The sequence below is a fragment of the Sciurus carolinensis genome, chromosome 12 (assembly GCF_902686445.1).
Source record: "Sciurus carolinensis chromosome 12, mSciCar1.2, whole genome shotgun sequence".
In the NCBI taxonomy this organism is placed as follows: domain Eukaryota; kingdom Metazoa; phylum Chordata; class Mammalia; order Rodentia; family Sciuridae; genus Sciurus; species Sciurus carolinensis.
In genome coordinates this window covers 23,107,928-23,125,597 of record NC_062224.1, presented here as the reverse complement: position 1 = coordinate 23,125,597, position 17,670 = coordinate 23,107,928, and the positions used below count along the sequence as shown (strand labels likewise).

The 17,670-nt window shown below is 39.2% G+C and overlaps 1 long non-coding RNA gene across 1 annotated transcript in view; it reads left to right on the top strand.

Moving 5' to 3' along the window:
* The first annotated feature begins 7,861 nt into the window (after positions 1–7,861).
* LOC124961066 (uncharacterized) overlaps positions 7,862–17,670 on the top strand; it is a 52,207-nt gene continuing 42,398 nt past the window's right edge. Inside the window, exon 1 of the long non-coding RNA XR_007104219.1 lies at positions 7,862–7,909. This is a non-coding gene — a long non-coding RNA (uncharacterized LOC124961066). The remainder of the gene's footprint in view (positions 7,910–17,670) is intronic.

Below are 17,670 nucleotides of genomic sequence, written 5' to 3'. Positions count from 1 at the left end.
TTTCACAGTGAAATGTATTTTTTTTTTCAAGCTTCAAAGCAAGGGTTCCTTTTGTCATCTGCTTGATAGGTTATTTTTGACAGGATCTAACTTATTAAATCATTCCACTGCCCTTTAGAAGGGTCTGGGCACATTATTGAGCTAGTGAAAATGATTGTTAGATCTTAATTGAAATTTTGAAAATAGTCAAGCGGCACAGCATGGTAAACACATTTGCTCTTTTTAAAAGTTTCAAAAGTGTAAGTACCTTTTATAGTGCTGCATTTATACTCGATAAGCAGTAATAAGGTGATCTGAGAGATAAGTTAGGGAAAAATACACCTTTTGGGTCAGTATTCTTAATGTGTCCCTTGCAGCTGGGAATTATCAAATCCTTCAAAGATTCTTTCTCTAATTTAGATATAATTCTTTGTTATCTCATTAAGAATCTTCATGCATTATATCAATTAAAAGGGTGACTAACTATAAAAATTATTAATGATTATTTATACTAATAGAGAAACCTAATTTTTTATTTTGGGCCATAAAAAAAGTTTCTGAATTTTTAGCCTCATGCACACTTTTAAAATATTTTCATAAAATTATATTAAATTAAGAAGAAATTTAAGTAACTTAATTCTGACAGAGGCTGAAGGATATTAGTAGTGCTATATAAGCAGTATTAGAGTCTCAGGAACATATTAATTAATGAAGTGTGCTTATTATCAAAATTTAATCTAAAATAACCTTTGAAGGATGCATAATTTATTAAAAGTATTAATTGCTAAGCAACACTTGTATAACCACTATGTCAAATGACGATCATTTCCTATTCCAGTTATATCTCACTTCACACTAATGATATTTCTGAAAAGATGTCTTTATGTTTTATTGCTACAAAAATATGGAATCATAGTTGAACTTACAGAAATCTGTTCCTTTTAGGACTTCATAGAAACTCATTTGGTAAAATGTGAATAGGTGCTACCTACTATTTTATAATTCTAAATGTGTATCTAAAGTACGAGAAGAGGAGAAAAGTTGGAGGCAAGTGTACCGACATCTATCTAATACCGGTCTCAGGGCTAGGCATCTCATTTTAACCAAAATATGCAAATTAGGTATTCTTGCCTCATGTTACAGAAGAGGAAACTGCTTAAATTCACGCAGTTGGTAATGATGAAAATGTTATCAGCATGGATGATAGGATTTAAACATTATACATGATTATATGTATATATATTCTATGAAAAGTTCAAGTAATTTAAATATAGTAGATACTTGTCTCTCCAGCATTATGATTAAAAAATTAAGACTGACATCTTTGCTTCATCTCTCTTTTTCTTTTACTTTAAAAAATTTGCTGATGCATGTTAAAGCAAATGCCAGATGTGCCATTTACCCATGTCAGACTCCATCTCTGAAGAATATGAACTTTCTTTAAAAAATAACAATGACATTATCATCCCTAACAAATGAACAATAGTTTTATGATATCATATGAGTGTTGGACCAAAATTAAGTCCCCTAATTTCCTTAGAAATATCTTTTTCATTTTGTTTGTTCAAATCAAATTATGACTTATCAAGATGGTCAACCAAGCTTCTGTGATTCCATGAAATGCAACAATGACAGAGAGAAGGTCTTAGGTCTCAACATCTAGTGGAGATTATGCCAAGTAAGATGCAATGTCCTTAAGTATTTGAATCTCATCATCCATCAATTAAAAGAAAAAACTGGCAAAATCCATGAAGATATTTCTTGTTTTGTTTTGCTGTTTAGAAAGAAGGAAAGTGTACCATGTACCAATACCATTATTTTATTTTTTAGAAAGGCATTTTGATCCCCCCCAAATAGGAAAAATGTTGTCTCATAATGGCAAGATTTTCTAGGAAAACTTGTGTAGCAAATATGGATCTGAAAACTGAAAAATACTTCAACCATCCATATCCATTGTTAGGGGCATTTAGTGAAAAGTACCATATTCAGTGTACTAGGATCAAAATAGGCAGCACAATACAATGTTTCCACCAATAGGGTCTGAAGTCAGACAGACCTGACCTCTTCCTCATCCTTTCCATATGTTAGTCTTCTCCTCTCTAAAATGGAATAATAATCATTCTTATTCCTACAGCTACTGCCAAGGAACATGCAAACTATCTACACATTATTTGGCACCGAGTATGTATGTGAGAAATTCTAGCTAATTATCATCTTCTAAGTTTTCAGGCAGTATGACCAAATGAACTTAGCTCCTCTTCTGGACTTGGTTTTCATGGGAACTTGGAATATTGGTAGGGAAAATTCATCTTTATCTTCTTACGTCAGATGGTTGTTTTTCTCTCAGCCTTCTGATCTGTAGAGCAGTCAGAACTAGTGACACATCCAGGGAGATTTGTCAGAAAGAAGTGTGAATGTGGACCAGGACAAGGTTTTGTCTTTCTTGCTTGTTAGAGTCTCAGGTGACTGTGAAGTCTTACTGAATATGTCTCCCAAACTGACAATCTGGAATTATTTTTTAAACCTTTCCATAATATTCTGTTAATTTTTGAAGTCCTATAAAGTTAATAAAAGCACATCAGTTTTATATGAACTAAGTAACAATATAATAATAGCTAACATTTTTTGAAAAATTTGAGTGCTTTTTATTTATAACTCATTGAACCCTTATTATAGAGCTGGGACCTTCCTAGAAACTGAGGCAGTGGGAAGACTTGCCCTTCAAACTCCGATTCTTGTGAGCAAGTCAGAAAGATTTCAGACACGTCACTCAGAGAAACAGGAATGAGTTTATTGAAGGGCTAGGAAATGGGTAACCCGACACTCTCAAAGGAGAGAGTGGGTTCTATCAGAGAGGAGAGGGTCAATGTGCCTCTCCTGTACTCCAGCTTTACTGGAGATCCCAGAGAAGTTTCCAAAGAGTCCCACCTAGGTTCACCTCTTGACTTTTGACTAACGGCAAGATGACACCAGACTTTCAAGTATCTATTATCAAGACAATTCTAGGTCCTCTTTGGTGAGGCCGGCAGTTCTAATAGGATTCATAATCATTTTTACAGGTGTTATGGTTAGGAGGAATTATCCTTATCTTCCAGAATCTGGTCTGTGAAAAGGGTCACAAATGTCTGTCCTTTCAAAATGACTTGGGTTCCTCCTCTCAACTTATTTCCATGCAGATAACCGGTAGTTTGCTGAGGAACTTGACATATCCTGTCCACTTAGGCCAGGCAGGGCTGCAGGTAAATTGCTTTTTGGCAAAGAAGGCACATGGGGGTCAGCACAGTGGGCTCAATTTGTAGAATGATCCTCTTAAACCTTGTTCCCACCATTCTCATCTGTGACACCTAACATCCCCAAAGAAACTTTGAGAAGGTGGTGTGATTTAACTCTCATTTTAATTCACATTATCTCATCATCCCAGAAGTGAAATATGTATAAAACTTAAGTGTATAATATAATTACATAATAATAATAAAATTGTATTATAATAATATTAATTAATATAATAATGCATAAACTCTTGATTACGTCTAACCAATTTTAATGCACCTGCACCAATTTTACCAAAATATTGACAGAATTAAAAACTTGGGCCTTAATGGGTTGAAGATAAGGATACTGAGGCCCAGGGAGGGAAGAAAATTGTTTAGGATCAGAGTTGGAGCAGGGATGGTGGCAGGATCAACGCCGAGCAGGCTGGATCCAGAGCGCGTTTTTCATCACTCTTATGTGTCTTCTCAGAGAACAAGGTTCAGCACGGATCATTCAAATATGGCGGGGCTCTAGTCTCTCATTTAGTGAGGTATCTTCCATGGTTATGGGGGATAATTTTTTTATTTGCAACTCTCACTCCTAATTTATTTTTTTAGGTGGGATCTTATTCTGTTGCCTAGACTGGTCTTGAACTCCTGGGCTTAAGGAATCTTCCTGTGTCAGATTTCCCAGTCTTAGGGACTACATGCACACCTGCCCATGCCTGGCTCAACCCTAATTTTTAAAAGAAAAATGTTGAACTAGATCTTGATCATGTTACCCATCGCCCTAGCATTCCCTTCCAAAGTGTCACACCCAACAAGGGTGGTATCAAGAGAAGAACCTTAAAGTGGAACGCTCTTTTTTTCTTTCTGTATTTTTTTCTGATTTAAGAAGGGGTCTTACTATGTTGCCCAGGCTGTTCTGGAACTTGTAGGCTCAAGAGAACTTCCTGCCTCAGCCTACTCAGTGCTGACACTGCAGGTACAGAGACCACTCCTGGTTTAAATACCTATATATACATACATATATATATATATATATTTTTTTTTTTTTCAGTGCTGGGACCTGGCAGCATGCTAGGCAAGTGCTCTACCACTGAGCTGTATCCCCAGTCGTCTTTTACTAAAGAGCAGCTCATCATCTCAGGCTGGAATCATGCGACCTCAAGGGGGAGGTAGGCAGGCCTCCTCCAACATCTGTGAGCTGCCTCATTGGGCCTCCCCTCTCCATCACAGCCTGAGCCAGGAATGCAAGCTAGAGGCTGTCTCCGCCCTGTCCTCCCACCCCCGGACTCCACTGTACCTCTTTGTTGTTCCACAAAGCTCTATTTGTTTGATCTTTCCATCTCCTCATTGTTTCAGTCTACACTGAGGGGCAGGGGTGAGGGCAGAGGAAGAATTGTAATCAAATCCGTGGTGGAGGGTGAGGGGATGAAAGTGCTCTTTTCCTCAAAATGCCTCCTGACCTCACACCTTCCCTTCTTGTGCCCTTTGATCTGATTGATTGTGTGGATGTCAGTTGCTTATATATCTGGGGGAAAGATCTGCGCTGTCCATTCAGAATTCGTTTTGGCTATTTGAAGCTGTGATTGTGGTCTAGCTGAACACATAAAACCCAGGTTTTGATAGAGGACAGGGTACAACAACAACAAAAAAATTCTCACACATTTTTATCTCATGGTCATTAGGAGCTAGGAGAGTTGCTCGAGGTGGGGTGGGAAGGGGATGTGGGGATGAAGGGGCGAGGAGAGAAAGAGACATTGGAAAGGCATCATGAGGTCCTTCATTTGAGCAACAATGTATTTTTGAGACTAGAATTTCAGTCAAAAGTTTCTGGACCCACCATTTGACCCAGTTATCCCACTCCTCGGTTTATACCCAAAAAACTTAAAATCAACTTACTACAGTAAAGCAGCCACATCAATGTTTATAGCAGCTCAATTCACAATAGCTAAATGGATGGATGTTGCAAGTAAATGGATGGAGTTGGAGAATATCAATCTAAGTGAAATAAGCCAATCTCTCAAAACCAAAGGTGGAATGTTTTCTCTGATAAGAGGATGAGGATACCTAATGGGGAGAGGGAGGTAAGAGAAGAATGAAAGGACTTTGGATTGTGTAGAGGGAAATGAGGGCGGAGGGGATTGGAGAAGGAAAGATAGTGGAATGAGACAGACATCATTACCCTATGTGCATGTACGATTACATGAATGGTGTGACTCTACATCGTGCACAACCATAGGAATGAAAAGTCGTGCACCATTTGTGTACAATGAATCAAAATGCAATCTATAAAAATTAAATTAAAAAAAACTGCAAAGGAGAAGAAAAAGTCCCTATGCTTTGAAATCCTTACTTTTATTCTCCTCCTGACCTTAGACATCATTTCTTTCAGATTAGATTTTGATGGTGGTATAGTTATTTTCCTCACATTTTCTAACAATTATACCAGCTAGGCATACACCCGAAGTTTTGCCGGTTTTCAGTTGTCCCTGTGTGACCCAGCTTGAGGGTTGTCTGCCTGGGGAGGCTTAGCAGTCCCCTTGATCCTGAGGAAGTGAGTTGACTGGGAGAAAGAGAAGAGCGTCCCAAGGCACAGGGAGCCCCATGTCCAAAATGGAAGATTGGGAATGAGTGTCCCAGGGAGAGCTGTGAGTTCAGAGATGTGGGCCATTGGCTGAGAGGCCACGTGCTCCCTGTGGGATGGTGGCGGAAGTGGGGCCTGCGGCAGTTGAGCAATGGTCAAGGGGGAGGCCTGGGTCACTGGAAAGGGGCCCACCTGGGAAAGGCCTTTTGTGCACAGTAAAAGCTTCACTGACCTTGAGGAACCAAGGGAGGGTTCCATCTCCAAGTACCATGACTGAATTTTGTTTTTACAGTATTCCCCTTGACCTACTGGGGAGGTGGGTTTGAAGAGGAGCATTCCTGCAGGTGAAGGGTCACGAGGTCCTAAGGTGGGGATCAGGGGTGGAGGGTGGAGCCCAGAGGGCAGGTACCCAGGGTGTAGGATGGAGGGGACGTGGAGGTAGTTTGGATGTGACACGGAGGCAAAGGAAGGGGTCTAGGGTCATTTGTATAATGACATTTGGACTCATTCTGTTGTTCCCAATTAGCAAATCAAAATAATAATACCAACAAATAAACTTGACGAAGTCCCAGGTAATGGGTTCAATGATCCAGGACATGGTTCTGAGGATCAAGAATCAAGCAAAACCACAAAGGCATCCGGAACAGGAACTCAGGCTCCCAAGGCAGGAGTAGCTGAGCCATTCTGCTAAAGGGACCTAACTCGCCCAGACCCACCCTGTTTTTAATGTGGCTGTAGGCTCAGGGGAGTGTAAGACCTTCAGGTGTTCAGGACACTTCTAACACCTGCTTTCAAGCAAGGACCTCTGAAAAATGACAGGGAATTGGCGTTAGCTCAATGGAGAAGGAAACTAGCTTTATTCAATCCTGCTAAGTGGCAAGTTGTGAGTGCATAACTCCCCCCCCCAACACACATGCACACTGGACGGATGTGATGTTTGAAATTAACTTTCAGAAAACAAAATGTGTACATCACTTTGTATGAGATGTTATGCTCTCATACCCAGGGGACTTTCTTATGTGCAGGGATCTTTCTCCCTCTGACGTGTGCATGTCAGTTTTAACATGTTCTCTATTCCATGTATAAGGGGAAGCCCAAGACTTCTTACACAAGCAAAAAATTCAGAGTATATTTGTTCTGAGATCCTGTTTTCCTCCTGGTTGTTTAGTGGAGAGATAATAAATGTCTATTTAGCCTTCCTCAGAAACTGTCACACTCTTACTTCAAAGCAAAAATTCTTCAATTATCTTAATAAAAAAAAAAAAAAGATATATTTCTGTATTTCTTCCACACAGCCCTTTAAAAGAACTAGAATTGCTACCAATAGATGAGTGTATAAACAATCTCGGAAAAAAAAAAACCAAAAACCAAAAAACAACTGCTGCCAGTTGCATGTTGTATCTTAAATGCAAATATCTGCCAGACCAAAATTACTAGCGTCTCTAGGGCAATGATATAAATAACCTGTGCTTTCTTTCCAACTTATAAAAGGGAAGGCAAGAGTAATGAGTTTTTAATAGTTTCATAAATACTGTGTCTGAAAATAGTTCATGAATATTTGGGGCTCATTTATGAAATGCTTACATGTTGTTTCAGTAAAGTACACATTTTGTCACAGTTTAGTGGCTTGCAAAGAGTATAATCAATGCTGAGATGAAAGAGAAGTGTGCAAATTTGCATGGGCATGAATTTAGTTATGAGCGAATTCTTCGCACTGTACATTTGCCGTTCTGACATCTTAGTATATTTGCATGAAGGTGAGAACAAAAATAAAGAAAGAAAGAAAGAAAAAAGAAAAAGAAAACAACCCACAAAGGATGCTCTGCTGTGTCTATATTAGACCCCATCTTCCCATTTGGGGTGCACCCATTTGGTTGTCTTATTTGAAGGTGAAGTTGTTCTCTCCACTTCCTTTTCTTTTGTTTCAAATCTACCCTCCAAAGGCATGCTAAATGTGTACCCAAAGAGGAAGCTCATATTTGCAGCCAGGCCATTGCACTCATTGGGGTCAGTGGTAAAACCCTTCCTTCATATTGGCCAACAATGCTGGAGTCAAGTTCTATATTCTATGTGGGAGGCCAAGGAAAAGGTAATAACAAATTTTAATATTTTGACTCTCCTTTGAGGTCAATATTACTGTGTGCTGATTGAACTATACCTGTGACTCAAGACATTTTAACTTTAGATCCTGTGAAAGCCCATCTTTTTCCCCTTAGTTATTTATTGTTCTCAATTCTGATTCTAGGCAGGCTGCTGTCTTGCTAAAATAAGTAGAATCAATGTTTAAATAGTTTTATGTTGTATTCATAGTTTGCTGGATGTTTTAATTTAGCCCAGAATGTTACTGGGACTTCTGGATTTTTAGTTTAACTTAATATTTCCTGAAAGGTCTGCCAATAACTGCAGAGGAGGCCAGAGAGTTTTAAATGGTGTGGGGGTGGGATAGAGGAAGACTTTTCCTTCTTGTTAAGATTAGGGCACATGAACTATCAACTTTATTCTGGGGTCTCCTTCACTAGAAACTGGTGGCCCAGGCAGATTCTGGTGATGGGGGAAGATGGCATGAACTGAAGGACCTGTCCTTTCCGGGGAGAAGAAGGGAAGGGCTAGAGGTTGCAACCAGCAGGCAAGGGCCCCTCAGCGATCACAGGCTTGCTCATACAGCTGGCTTCAAAGTAGATAACAGCTTAAAGTGTTTGTGAAAAATGACTTCCTTTCTGCTCGGCAAGCAGCAGCCTCCCTGGCCCTGCCTCCTCTCTGGCTGAGTTGTGCTGCCAGCACCCGTTCCTGGGGCTCCATGTAAGTTCGTTACATTTACTTGGCAGAAAGCATGCACTCACTCGTGTTAGGTATGTGCATGCTCCTGTTCGCTCTCCATAATTGACGTGTAAGTTTAGAGCAAGGTGCTCAAGAGGGTTAGCTCCAGTTTCCTGGTCTGGGTTTTATTCTGATTACCATGTAACCACAGTCCTCAACTTCTCTAAGACTTAGCACAGTGATCTGTGACACGGAGATCATTGCTGTGCTTCCTCACAGGGTTGTTGTGACGATGAAATAGGATTGCATACAAAGAGATTAGTGAGCCTGCCAGGTGCACTGGAAGCTCACAGTACAGGTTAGCCATTAGCTTTTATTTTTCACTTTCTGGCAGTGCTGGGGATCAAACCCAAAGCTTCAGTAGGCTAAGCAAACGCTCTGCTATTGAGCTAACCCTCTGCCCAAGGTTAACCATTATTACTTAATGGTTGTTTTGATAAAAGTTGTTTTTACCCTATCAAGTCATATACTAGATCTGATCAAAACATATTCCTGATCATCTTCCTTTTGGTGACTTCAGATGCCAGAGCATTTAAGACATGGTGGCAGTGTGGGTCCAAAGCTGTGTTCTTCCACTTATCTATTAAGGGAACAGAGAAGAGGCAGTGTGGTCCTCTAGTGAAGAAAACCAGGCCCAGCTTCATTTCCCATCTGGATGTTCTGTGTATACACTCGCATCATGATTCCCAGAATTCCTTCCTGACAGCTCCCTCAGTTAAGGGGCAAAGAAGATTTTCTCAGATCAGGCTCACCCAGATCTGCTTCAGAGGAGAAAGCCAAATAATTCCTATTTTTGGTCTCATGCTTAGCAATAGGGGACAAATGACTAGTTTCAAGAAACCTTCAGGGACATTAAATAACTTTTTTTGTTTTTTAAAGGAAAGGATATTATTTTTAAAAGGAAACAGACTAGAAGATCCTCCAGTTTCACTCTGTTAGGATAGAAACATTTTCCTCTCATGTTCTTCTTCTTACACATGATTCCCTTAATTCTTCTAGCTTACCTCCCAGGATATAGAGGAAATACAAAGCACAAACAGGAGAGCGCTGCCCTTTCCCATGTGGCTTCTCTGCCATCGTCTGGTGACTGAGGTTCCCCTCAGCAGTTCATCTGGGGGTACATGTGTCCATGGGGGGTGAGGTTGGAGCTGGGCCAGCCCTGGATGGACGGTGGTAGAAGCCAGGCCACTGGTCGATGGAGGATCAAGATACAGTATGCGATGGGCTCTTCTCATGGCCGGGCTTGCTGTCGCTCTTCCTCTGACAACTGTTCACACCCTTAACCATCGAGCCACCGTACCTTTGTGGGCTTGCTAAGAGGGTTGCTTCAGAGAACCTGCTTCTGCCTCGCTCTCAGCCACACCCAGCTATACTTCTGTTTGTGGGGCGTCCCTCCATCTCTCACCTTCTCTTCCCTACCCTCAACCTTTTCCTTTTGTGTTAAGGTCTCAGACTTTCCATCTTACATTCTGAAAATTTTTTCCTCACGTCTGATTTTTCTTCACATTCTGTGGAGAAGTTCTTAATTTTCTACCAGAGCATCCATCTTCCTGTCTCTTTCCTCTTCAATGGCAGAAAGCCCCTTGAAATTTTCTCTACTTAGCGGCTCCTGATTTTGGACTTCTAGAGTCTTACCAAGAAAGGAAGTAGCAGTTTTGATCAAAACAAAGAAGCACACACAGCAACAGCAGCAGCACGTCACACGTACACCAGATCATGAAGCATCAACTCCATCCATGTATTTTGAAAATACTAACTAGCATTCCAAAAATTCTATCAAGTGCTAAAAGAACTAGGATGTAAAAGCATTCCATTTTAAAATGGTCACATATAAGAATTCATAAAGGAAAAAAACTTTCAATCAAACACATGAAAATATATACCCCAATGGAGATATTTTTGTTTTCTCTCATTCTAGCCTCTGAATCATTTAATATAAATTTATATTTCCAAAAATTTTTTCTACATGTAAGAAATTTGTATAGCATCTTATTAAAGGTGGCCTTTGGTATCAAACTAATCTAGGTTTAACTTTTGCCTTAGCTACTTTATTTACTGCATAAACTTTAACATATCAGACTAATCTAGGTTTAACTTTTGCCTTAGCTACATTATTTACTGCATAAACTTTAACAGGCACTTAATCTTTCCAAATGTTATCATCCTCATCCCTAAAATAAGCACACACCTGCACCCATTTTGGGCGAGTATCAAAGGAAAAAATAGGCACAAAACATATTGTACAGTTGCTGGCACACAGAAGGCACTCAGTAAACAGATAATCCATATTTGGTTTGTACCTATACACTAGTCACCTGGCCAAGATAAAACTAACAGTTCTCACAATATTTATAGAGTGGATGAATTAGCACAGTTAATTAATGGCTCCATAACAGCTTCCTCTCTTGGTTCTGTCTTGCATGGAAGGGTGTCTCTATGCAGCATGAAACAAACTAAAAGGAAATATTGGCAATTTCCTGGAAAACTGATCAAAGGTATAGACCATTCCTCTCTCTTTGCATTATACTTAGTGGTGTGACAGATGCCTCTGGTTTTCTAGTTCACAGGGTCATCTGTTTGACTTATTTATAGAAAACTCTCTGATCTCATTTGCTTGAATTCTCCGATTTAAATAAGCACTTACTGAGCACCTGGTCTATGCTAGGCACTAAGAAGAGAAAAATGAAAGAGAAGTGCTGTGTAGGATGGAGGTCTATTTAGGAAAACACAAGAGAACACCTGGTTACATGGATGTTGTGACAAGAGAAAGCTCTTGGCTGGAAAGAAATAATGGAGAATGGTCAAGTCTTCCTAGGAAAAGTCCACAGAAGGACAAGAGAAGAATATTAGGGACTGAACTAGGGATGGAGGAGTGGGTGGGATGAAAATTTAAAGTAGGCAGGAAAAAAAAAAAAAAAAAAAGGAGACTGAGAAGGAGCAGCCCCTGCTGCAGAAAGAAAAAAAAAAGGGAAGAAAACAGAGGTGTCAGGAAGATCATGGGAAAGGATCCTTTCCCAAGGAAGAGAGGAGGCAGGTAACCTTGAGATCCATAGTGCATTGTGAGTATCACGGTGGGAGCAGTAGCCAGGTGGAAACGAATACAGGCCTGAATGGTAGAGGAAGTAGAGGTGGCTAGGTTGGGTCACTTGATCTCTGGAAGAAGGAAAAGAGATGAGAATATAAATGACTAAATATTACTTACCAAATGATAACCAGTGGTGCATAATCCAGGCAGACAGAGCACAAGCTAACTGCTACCTGGTTTTGGAAACTGACTCTGTCATTTTCTCTCTGCATGACTTTGAGGTAGTTAATTTACCTTCAGCACCCCAATTCCTTCATCGATAAAGTGGGGCTAGTGCTAGTATCTTCTTCACTGAGTCATTATAAGATTAAAGTGCCTAGGATACAGTAAATGTTTATTATGCTATTTCAAAGTGCTATGGAAACACAGTATATGACTTCATCCATTCAGTTAGGTAAGAAGAGGTGGAGAAAAATTTATAGAGGGGTCATGGAAGCTGGATCACAATGCATAATGCATAAGTAGGGAAAATTTTAAAAGTATATTTGGAAACTAAGCACAAATGATACGAAGACAAGTGCATGAGAAATCAGAGGGTGACTTTGGTCAACACCCACACCAGGACTTTGGAATGATCCATTACTAAGATACGAACTCCTGAGGTACCAGTCTGTTTCATTACTTTTACTTTTGGAAAAATATCAAACATAGGTCATGACTACAGACAAAGGCCAGTTGTTTATCTTTAGCAAGGGAAAACTGCACAGTGACTTTATTATTTGTTTCTGGCTTAGGTTTCTGTTTCCAAAGCAATTTTCTGGGCTTCATTAATGGCTTCAGACTTGGCTTATGGTCCTTGTATATCTGGAGGTGGGGTTGTGGCCTTCTGGAGAATCGCTTTAAATGAATTGTGCTTCGGTATGACTGACGGAATTGTGTTATTCGTCTGTGTCAGCAGATCAGTAAGAAGTAGTTCGGGACAATTCATCATCACATTTAATGTATAGGTATTGTTGAAGATGGATTTCATTATACTTCATAGTGTCTGTTTATGAGAATCCTTAGGAGACTGGCTTCATGGTCTTAATACATATAAAGAACACTTGTGCTTCACTTGACCAAATGCTTTGATTTTGTACTATAGGTACCAGAGTCTAATGGGTCCTTGCAAAGACTGCTAAAAAGCTTAGAGAAAATCTGTAGCTTAAACTAAACAAGGACCATCTATTTCACAAACGGGGTTAATTCCTGGCCCCATTTCCATTCCCATTCCCTATCCTAATGCAAGTGCTTTTCACATATAATATGTGCAGGAACGTGAGATCTAGGGTCAGAATGTTTCCTTTCAAATTGCCGTTTCACTAAGTACTGATGGTACAACTTGAGTAAATGCTATAGTCTGGATCTAGAATGTGTCGAAGGCTTGGTCATTAGCCTGTGGCAATATTGGGAGGTGGTAGAACTTTTCAGAGGTGGGGCTTAGTGGAAAGAAATGAGGTTCCTTGAAGAGGACATTGGGACTCCAGCCCTTTCCCCTCTCTCTTTGCTTCTGGGTGTCACAAGAACACTTTCCTCAAAAGCAACAGGGCCAAGTGACCTTGAACTGTAACCTTGAAAACGATGAGCCAAAGTAAACCTTTCCTCCTTATAAGCAGATTTATCTCAGGTGTTTGTTACAGCAACAGAAAGTTGACTAGCACAGTAAATTATTTAATGACAGGAAGCCTCAGTTTTCTCAGCTGCAAAATGTATATAACAGTTTTTACTTCACAGAGATTTAGAAGGATTAAAGGAGGTAAGTCATGTCAGGTACTAAGTATAAGGTCTGGCACATGGGGACATGCAGCAAATACATGCCATTTTAACAAATGTTATTTTATGTTCATATTAATAAAAATATAAAAACACATATATGAAAAAATATGACTATAATTCTTAGGAAATTAAAGTAGTTCTGCTTCCTCCTGGTTTAATTGAAATTTACATGCCTTGATGTTCATGACAAGGAGCCACTTTCAGGAAATAGATTTTCAAGTGTTAACAACTCAAATCAGGCAAAAGATTATGCTTGATAATTAGCATCAGCCATAGATAGTTAAACGGAAATACAGTGCTTTTTCTATTTGTGTCTCTTTTCCTGCGCATATAAGCTAGCCTTCTTTCTTTAGTCTCATGAGTCTATTTACATAGTAGTTCTAGAAATGTTGGTGAAATGCAGAAGATTATTCTATCTTGTGATTTAAATAAAATATTGCACAAATAATTTCAGAAAGAAATTTTCCAGACAGTAAGAAATAGTCCTTAGCAACATGAAACATCAGAAACAATGCTAGATCTAATTCTACAAGAGCATAGCCATATGCTGGGTGCATTATTTCATTTTTAAGGACATAGATTTAATTTCATGTGACAACCCGGCATCAAAGTTTTCCTCTGGTCTTTTTTTCCCCCCAAATAGTTGAGTAAATATGAAAATGCAACCTGGGAGCCGGGCCTATAATCCCAGCAGCTGGGGAGGCTGAGACAGGAGGATGGCAAGTTCAAAGCCAGCTTCAGCAACAGAGAGACGCTAAGCAACTCAGTGAGACCCTGTCTCTAAATAAAAAACAAAATAGGGCTGGAGATATGGTTCAGTGGTCAAGTGCCCCTGAGTTCAATCCCTGGTACCAAAAACAAACAAACAAACAAAAAAAGAAAATGCAGCCTAATAGTAAAAGATTAAATTTGTGAGACTTTAGTTGCAGGGCACCAAGGTTATTATGAAGGCAGTAAATGGAACAAAATAGATTAAGGAAAATGCCAATGATACTTGCATAACATAAACACATCTAGCACATAGATAATGAGAATCCTATGTGCACAATGAAATGTCACAGTTTTTTTTAGCTTATTTTTTTCTAAACCATTTCCATCTATCACAGTTATAAAATATATGCAGGAATTCTTAAAGGTGTTATAGTAAATTATGTAAAATTTTCCCTTTACCAAGACAAAAGATGAACCTTTTTATATTAGGAATAAGATTTTATTTTCTTCAACGTTAATAAGCGCTTTGGAATGTTCCTTTATTTAAAATGGTTAAAGCTAACAAATTTATTCTAGAGGAATCTGGCTATAAAAGTAGCTCTTTCTAACTTTTAACTAAATATTTGAAGACTTTTTGGTCATTGTATAAGAAAATAACAATGAAATACAAATTACTATACAAAATTTAATTAGAAGGTTTATCTTATTCCTATTCCTAAGAAATTCATTTATTTGTGTTCCATAGCTTATTTTAGCTTTCATTATACTGTTTTAAAAATAGAATAAATATTTATCTACTTTAATAGCATATGACCAGTGATTCTCTATTTAAATTTCATTTGTTGATATAGGATTCTACATTGTGATAAAAAAAGAAACACATAAGTTATAAATTTGAGGCCCAATGACATGTTCTCCTTTTCTTTCTTTAGTCTTCCTGTATAATACTAATAACAAAAAAACGCCAAGGGAGGCTTTGATCATGTGTTTCAAATTGTCAGCCTAACATTGTGCGAGCTTGATAACTTTGTAGACATCAGCTGTCTGCAATGGGTGGGTGTCAGGGACCTTGACATTCTTATGTTGACCAGCTCAGTAGTTACCATGTTGCCTCAGGAACACCAGCTCATCCTTCTCCATCATATTTCTCATCTGTTCCTAGGAGACAGGAATTCCCATTCTTTCAGAGTATTGTTTATTAAACGTCTCAAATGGACTTAGGAAACCATGGTCCAGCATGACATGTATATTTAAAATGTCTTTTAAAAAAAAAAAAAAACTCATTTATTTTTGACAAGTCAGTATGACTATTGCAACTTTTGGACAGAAAGATCACACCATTGGAGGAATTAAAGATTTTCTAGTTAACAGGGGAGTTGAAAACAGAAGTTAGAGTCTAGAACTCTAACCACTTATTTCAAACTTTAAATGTTTTGATTTTCAGATAATTCCGTGAAAAATTCTGTCCTGATTTAGAAGACAATGTTTCTTTGTCAATTGTCTCCATTGCACTGAATTGAATGCACCTATGCAGGGGTTGGCGGGGGAGGACTTTCCTGGGGAATCTATTATTACCTGATACTTCACATCCATCAATTCAGTTTATTCCTTATAGCATTCCTATGTGGCAAATATTGCTGTCCCCAATTTATAGATTAAGAAAATAAAACAAAAATACAGATCCAAAGAGATCTAGGATGAATCCCAAGTTTTTGGTTTAGGTTCACATCACTATGGCAAAGGAGGTAAAATTGTTAAGTGTTGTGGAATATTTTCAAATTTTACCATGAGTTTCATATACATGGTAGCGATGTGTAATGATAAAGAGTGAAAAAAGTTTTCTCACCCTGGGGGTACGCAGCTTGCTTTTTTCCCCAGAGGATTAGTGTTCAAAGATTTAAAGGCAGTGCACTGTTTTCATATTAATATAATCTCTGACATAGAATGAACATGCAATTCATGTAACACTTTAAAATAAACCAAGATGCTTCAAAAAGAATTTGAGAACTTGTAGCAGAATCTCAAAGTTTCTTCAGGCAGGGTTTTACTCCTGCTCCCTTCTGTCGTTGGGGTACTTGATGACAGGTTGAACAGCTCTGAGGTGCTCACTTTCATTATGGCAGTATTTCCCTGGCTTACCAACTCACTTCGTGGCAACCTTTCAAAGTCAGTGAGAGTTTACTTCGTAGAAACAGCAACTTTGGAAAATGAATTACTCTCCCTGGGAGGATAGCAGTTCCCAAATATGAAGAAAAAAAAAAAAAACAAAAACCCACCTCTTTTAGCAATGATTGGATAAACAAGTTTCTGTAGAGCAAAGCCAGTTAGTAGTGTGGTTAACACTCACAATGAGAATCTAAAAAATGTTTTGGCTCTGTGCGCCTGTCAGCAGGAACACCAGAATCCTGAAACTCTCCAAAGTCTTTTTCTCTGGCAGTGTCTTTGATGGCCATTAAAAATGTCCTGGGATGGTTAGAATCGGCACCCTCCTTAGAACCCTGAGGTATTATTGTACTTCTTCTCATAGTTGTGACTGACCTTGGTGTTGCTTCTGTACCTCTTCATGGCTTCCTATCCTGACGGTCCTCATCTCTAGCAGATGGTGTCCTCCTAGTGTGCAAAGCTCCCGTGACACCCAGTACTTCCCCTAGCATTGCTCTAGGGGTGCTTTACTGTGATTGCTCATTTAATTGTCTTTTCTGCCAGCCTGTAAGCTCTGTGAAGGTAGGGTCTGTTGCTGTCTTAACCACCTCAAGAAGGAGTTGTTTAAACACCTTGGATGAACTGATGATGGAATGGCCCTGGCTTTTTCAGAACTTGCAGAGGACTCTCATCTCACCAGAGTGATAGTTCTTCACAGGCTCCTAGAAAATCACTACTGCCCTTCCCACCCCCCCAGGAACCCTGGTCAAGTTCCTGTGGGTCTAGGTTACAGAATGTTTGAGAAAGACCAAGTAGTTGCTTCTGCAAAAAATTAACCAGTGTCTTAGGTCAGAGTCCAGATGCTGACTCTTACCTTAGGGAAGAATGTGGTTCATCCAAAGCCGATAATATGACATTAGAGGTGGCTATTGTCCTCCCTCCTTTATGATAGTCTTAGTCCAAGGATAAACCATCAATTTCAATACAGGGAGATGAAAACCATGCTCTGGAGTCAGACTGCTGAGGTTAAAGCCAGCCCTGTCTCTCCTAGAGGTGTGACTTTGGCAAATCGCGCTGCCTTGAGAAACCTCAGCTAACTCATCTGTGTAGTGGGGCTAATTCATACCAGCCTACCTCACAGGGTTGTCATAAGAATTGAAAAGCATTTAACACAGTGTCTATAAATACTATAAATGTGAAATAGTCTAGTATTCTTGCAGAAAATTCTAGAACATTCTAGTATTGTAATTTTACATATGCTGGAATTCCCTGAAAGTGTGCCACATACAGATCCCCCAGTTGAGGACTCTGATGTGGTTTTCCTTCAGTTAAAAACACGT